Source organism: Coccinella septempunctata, chromosome 6 (genome assembly GCF_907165205.1).
Source record: "Coccinella septempunctata chromosome 6, icCocSept1.1, whole genome shotgun sequence".
Lineage (NCBI taxonomy): Eukaryota > Metazoa > Arthropoda > Insecta > Coleoptera > Coccinellidae > Coccinella > Coccinella septempunctata.
The window spans coordinates 6,531,023-6,536,997 of record NC_058194.1 but is presented as its reverse complement, the minus strand read 5'-3'; positions in this window follow the sequence as shown (position 1 = coordinate 6,536,997).

Below are 5,975 nucleotides of genomic sequence, written 5' to 3'. Positions count from 1 at the left end.
GACGCGATAATATATGGAGATCAGAAAATTTGATGAGAAACATTGATGAGTGTTCCAACGATGCCGGATTGTAAAAGTGACGTAGAATGTTTCTGGGAGAATGCCTCCGCGATGTGAATTTCCGTAATTAAAAACAGGCAAAATACAACTGTTAAAATAGAAAAAAAAATACTTTTCCATATATTTGAGATATGAGGATTTCGTTGATATATATTTTGTAATTTAGGAAAATACCCCATTGTGACCGAGAGAGAGGGAAGAAGTAGAGCAACCTTTCTCTCTCTAGCGTGTTTTTGTTTACACTATTATAACCTAAATTTAAATGTCATTTTCGTAGATAAATTTTAAATCACATTGTTTAATGTCTTTTTGTCAGTATTTTAGTAAAAATCATGGTGAAAAATTGTTTAGAAGCCATATACTTCCGATTTACATTCCTAAGAAACTCGAAAAATGTCTATATATCAAGTCAAGTTAGCTGTTGAACAGAATTTCTTGTGCTTTTTCAAAGCTTAAATATAGTTTTTTGATGAGTGTTTTTTAAGTCTATATGTTTCCCAGAGTGACAAAAGTGGTTTTTGCAGTAACAAAAAACATTTTAAATAAGAAGAATTTCATAACAACAATGGTCCAGTATTGTGTTGGAAACGGATGCCATAATGCAGGGGACATAAATATAATATAATATTTTTTCTGTGAAGTGTTGGTATCACATAAACCAATCCATCCTGAACAGTTTTACAGAAGTGAGAATCCACAAAAGGAGAGAAGCAGTAAATAATTAGGAATTATGCCTTATGTTTTTCATTTTTTTAGGTTCCCTCTCCGAAAACCTTTTACTTTACAACTTTGGACCAAAGCTACAGGAAAGAAAAATTGGTATCCGTAGAAATACATTTGCAGAAAAAAATTTGCAGTCCCCCACAGGAAACATTTCTTGGCAGTTTGTCAAGGAATTAGAAAAAGTTCAAATGGAGGAAGGTCTAATGCCGCTCACAGACTTCGTTCTTTTCCATCCGTTCGAATCGCCGCGATTCGAACCGCGTTCCAAAAGCGCCAAAAACTGATGTGTGTGGTAGAAAACCATCGTTCCGAATCGTTGGTTAAAATATCTGTCCGAGCCTGATTTTTGGAACGACGGTCTATCGGTTGTCGTTCCAAACCGACAGTGTGTGGGGATTTCGTTCACAATCGGCGATTATTTTTCATTAGCGGAGAGCATATCGCGTCTAGACCATATTGCCGTACTGTTTTTGTATCATTTTATTTAGTTATTTCAACAACGATTGATCAGAAGACAGCTAACAAACAATTTATTACGGATTTCATCGATTTGTACAGGCAATTTACAGGATTTTTTTAATTTTTATCCGACACAGTAACCGCGGCCGCTACTGCTGAAATATATTTCCACTTCTTGACGTACAGATCCGAAAACGACTGAAAAATAACTGAGAGGATTTACCGAAGTGTGTGTGCAAAACAGGATGGCGATAAGAATCGTCGGTTCAAATCGCGGCGATAAAAATGGATGGAAAAGAACGAAGTCTGTGGCCGGCTTAAGGTTGGCTAATTCCCTCTCATCTCAGCATATCATTATCAATTATAAAAATAGAATTATGAATGTCAGATTAGCTACTCAAACAATGAGTAATGGGGTAGCAGATGCTATGGAATTTCTTGATAACAAATGTAAGAACTTACAATTCGAAGATAGTGCCGCTACCGTTGAATTCATTAGAAAAATTGATAGAGTGTTTGACATTCTTAATTCTAGAAATCTGTTCCGGAGAGGGTTTAAAGCTCCAATTAGATCTTTTTTCCTGAGGTATGTTGAGGAAATTTTCAGTCAAACTATAGAATATTTAGAATCATTGGAAATTGATGATACCAACATTCTTTTTCACTATCGAAAGACATTCGCTTTAGGATTTATTTCGACCATGAAGAGTGCACTAGGGCTAGTGTAGAATGTTCCATCAATCAAAATTAATGAATGATGAACTTCATGGAGATCCTCTACTATTCGTCAGAAAATGACTAAATTAATTTTATTTAATAATTGTTAAGCAAATGTAACATTTTTGTCCCAATTATGTTAAATAAAAATATTTCAGCAATTTTGTTCTTTACTTTTTGATATGATTCCTTTTATATATTGAACTATTTGGAATATTTAAAATCTCTCGCACTGACACCAGAGACGGCTGTCTCTGCTCCAGAGACAACTCTGTCTTTGCTGACACTGCTTTTCATATGATTCCAAAGCTTTATCCGAGGCTTTTCAGAAGATCATTTCTTATATTCTTGCCTCAAGATTATAATTAATATTTATATTCAAATTACTGCAAGGCTGCAAGGTTGATTATCAAAAATTTCGTTCCCGAAATTCAAGAAATTATGATTAACATCATAAATCACTAAAAAAAGTGCAAAATTTTTAGAAATTTCGATTATAATGACAAACTAATGATTAATTATTTTTAGTACGAACCGACTCGTTGAAAGATTTGAACAATTTGGGAATAGAGAAAGAAGTGAATTTTTCCAATCAGTATCAAACATCAGTTCGAATAGTTCATTCTTTCATTCCCGCACATTGTATGGAGAGTAGAGAGAAGGAGAACGATCGCCGTACTAAAAATGTGTCTCCAAAAACGTAGGAGTCGCTGCGATCGCTACGTTTATCGATAAAGACGACTGCTGCGTCTGATACGGTTATTCGATTGGTTGCCGAACCACTAGGCGCTCACAACGACCTAAAGCTACATTCACAATCAATTCACAGGCCGAAGTGCACTTCGGCACGGAAGCTTAGCAGATGGCGTTCTCCGTTACCATTCACAATGAAATTCAAGACAAAATTTCTTGCAAGTCGCAAACTATCACTTCGGCAAGGAATTTCGTGCCGGCTATAGATGATGCTGATGCTTATGTTTTGATCAGTTACATGTTTGATTCATTTGAGTATTTGGTTCCAAGATTATTGCGAATGGTAAATTTCGTGCCGAAGTGCACTTCGGCCCGCGAATTGATTGTGAATGCAGCTTAAGGGATCACGATCGTCCGCTTCGAATCGATGGCGTCATCGTTTTCGATCATAACGACCCATCTCTGCCCGTTGGTTGAAGTGGTCGTTTGTGAACGCGTGGCGCTAAATTTAAAATGGATGAATTATCATCAAATTCCGCTACAACTTGTGAATTTTGTAAAATATCGGAGTCCATCTTCAACACTACCAAAGATCTTTGAACACTATTGCTTTCTCACGAACAAGAACACAAGATTTGTAAATAAATTCTGATTCCCACTGTACCAATGTTGTGAAAGCTAAACCGCTTAAATCAAAGACGAACTTGGCGAGAGTTTGGTTCTTCATCAGTCTCAAGAGAATCAAATTATACAAAACTGATTTCTGCATTCATTTTGCTATTTGAATTTTCAAAAACGAGTTCACCGTCGCTCACGTACCGTTCCACTAGCCTATACGCTTTTGAAGCCGGGCACTAGTGGAACGGTAATTCGGGCGGTCGTGGTCGTGATCGTTGTGAACGGCGTGAGCGCCTAGTGGAACGCACCCCGAAAGAGATGGGTTGCTCTACATCTTCCGTTTCAGTTGGACACACTTTTCGTCGTATTCCGGTACCGGTATACCGGTATCTACTAGGCTAAGACTAAGAGGCCATTCCAGTTCTTTTAGAGTTCAATGGGATTTAAGCATCAATTTGAAATGAACAACCTTCATTTTATTTTGGGTTATGTATAATCGTAGGTTTTTCTGATGATTTCTCAAATGCGTTTCTTCAAATTTATAATAAATTGAATTTTCTGATTTCTATGCAATGAAATAAAATTCACACTATTAAAGGAGACTAAGTAATCGGCCTCATTCATTCATAATAAATGACGAAATCAATGAAATTCAAAAGAAATCACTGATCAAAAAAATGATTATTTTATTATTATTTATTAATTACCTACATAATATGTTTATCATTGTTTATTAAAAACAAGATATATTAGTTGGTTCAATGTAATCTTCAAAATTATATACATTCTCAGTGAGGAGTAAAACATATCAAGACAACAAAAGGTAGCAATCTCAGATTTATTACTTATTAGAGTAGATTCCGTTTTCAATACTCAGCTGAAAACCGTTATGAACCACATATTATGTTATGCCATTCTTTTTTTATTCTTCAAGAATATCCACATCTGAAACATGTAGTTTTATTGGTTAGATATTCTTATTCAGAAAAGTCCACTCCTTACGAGAGATGACAATTTTGATTTCGTTTATAATGAATCCATCATCTTTTTTGATATCTTAATCGCAAAAGTGCTCTTGACAGATGTAGTGGACCTTCCTATGTTAGACAAAGAATATTATTGAGCTAGTATCACAGAGCACTAATGCATGTATATTATGGTGATTGTTCTATTTTCCATGGAGATGAGAATATATTAATTTAGCGTCGATTGTGACGGACGGAATAAAGTTTGACAAAAAATAGATAGGAGTTTTCCTTCGAAGAGTAGAGAACATTACAAATGGCGACGAGGTGGAAAAAACGTGGTGTTAAATTGTGGAAAGGTGGCAGTTTCTTCCAATAGATTGTACTGAGAACGCAAAAGAGTTTTCAAGCCATGGAGAGTTATAAGTCTCCGTTTTCTCCATTTTCCGTGCGAAATGCAACTTCTGTAAATTACTGGGTCGTTGGAGGCAAACTCTGGAGTTCTACTTCACGTCGAGAAAATTACTGATGCCAAAGTAAAACAAGCAAAATTACTGTTGCTAGGTGGTCCAGAAATTCAGGATTTATTTTTTTCGTTGCCAACAGTGACTGAATATCCAGAAAACTATGATGCATATTCTTACATAGTGGAATGTCTTGAAGCCAAGATTAAACCAAAGAGTACCAAATGGTATAAACGCCACATATTGAACCATATTCGTCAAGAAAATGGCGAGTCCATTACTACCTTCCTGACACGGGTTCGTAAGCAAGCAAAGAATTGTTCGTTCCGAGATTCCTCGGCTCTCGATGAAGCCATTCATATGCATATTATTGAAGGTTGCCTTTCTATGGAACTTCGTAACCGTTTACTAGAAAAGGAGGATATGACCCTAGATCAAGTCGAAAAGCTAGCCAAAACCTTGGAAAGTGTTACTCAGCAGTCCAATTCTATAACAGGACATTCTGTCTCTCCATCTCAAAATTCTTCCTCAGTTTGCCGCACTCCTCATACAAATTCACAAAAGACGAGGGGTAAGACGGAGTCTGATAATTCGCAGTCTTTCGGTTCGTCGGCAAGGTTTACTTGTTTTTGTTGTGGAAATGAGGGACATCGGTCACGGGATCCTCAATGCCCGGCTCGAAGTGTAATCTGGAACAAGTGCAAGAAGAAAGGTCACTTCGCAAAAGTTTGCAAGTCTCGTTCCCAGCATAATGAGTCGAAAGCAAAGGAGTCACAGCCATCTTCATCCTCCGTCAAAGTAGTTTGTGATGAAAACGTTTTTTGCGTACGAAATCTTACTGAGCCAAATGACGAATTGGTAACTTGTCACTTCGGTGGAGTTCCTACTGAAACCTTCATTGACTCTGGAACAAAGTGGACAATGATGTCAAAAAAAAACATGGAACATGCTGTATCGTAAGGGTGTTCGATTCTTGAGTTACGTCCCAATCCCAGATGTCAATTTCTTCGATTCTTCGATGCTTCAAACGGTCCATATAGAACTGCAGATTGGTGAAAATATCCAGACAGCAGAAATAATCGTTGTCAAAGAACATATCCAAACACTTCTTGGCCGTGTCGATGCTAAGGCCCTCGGAGTTCTTCGAGTTGGTCTGAATGCAACCAAGGCCCTTTACGTTCGAGTAGTTTCGACACCAATAAAAGAGCCCTTATCCAAATTGAAGGAGTTTCAGCTCCAGATTCCAATCGACAAATCCGTTACTCCAGTCATCCAG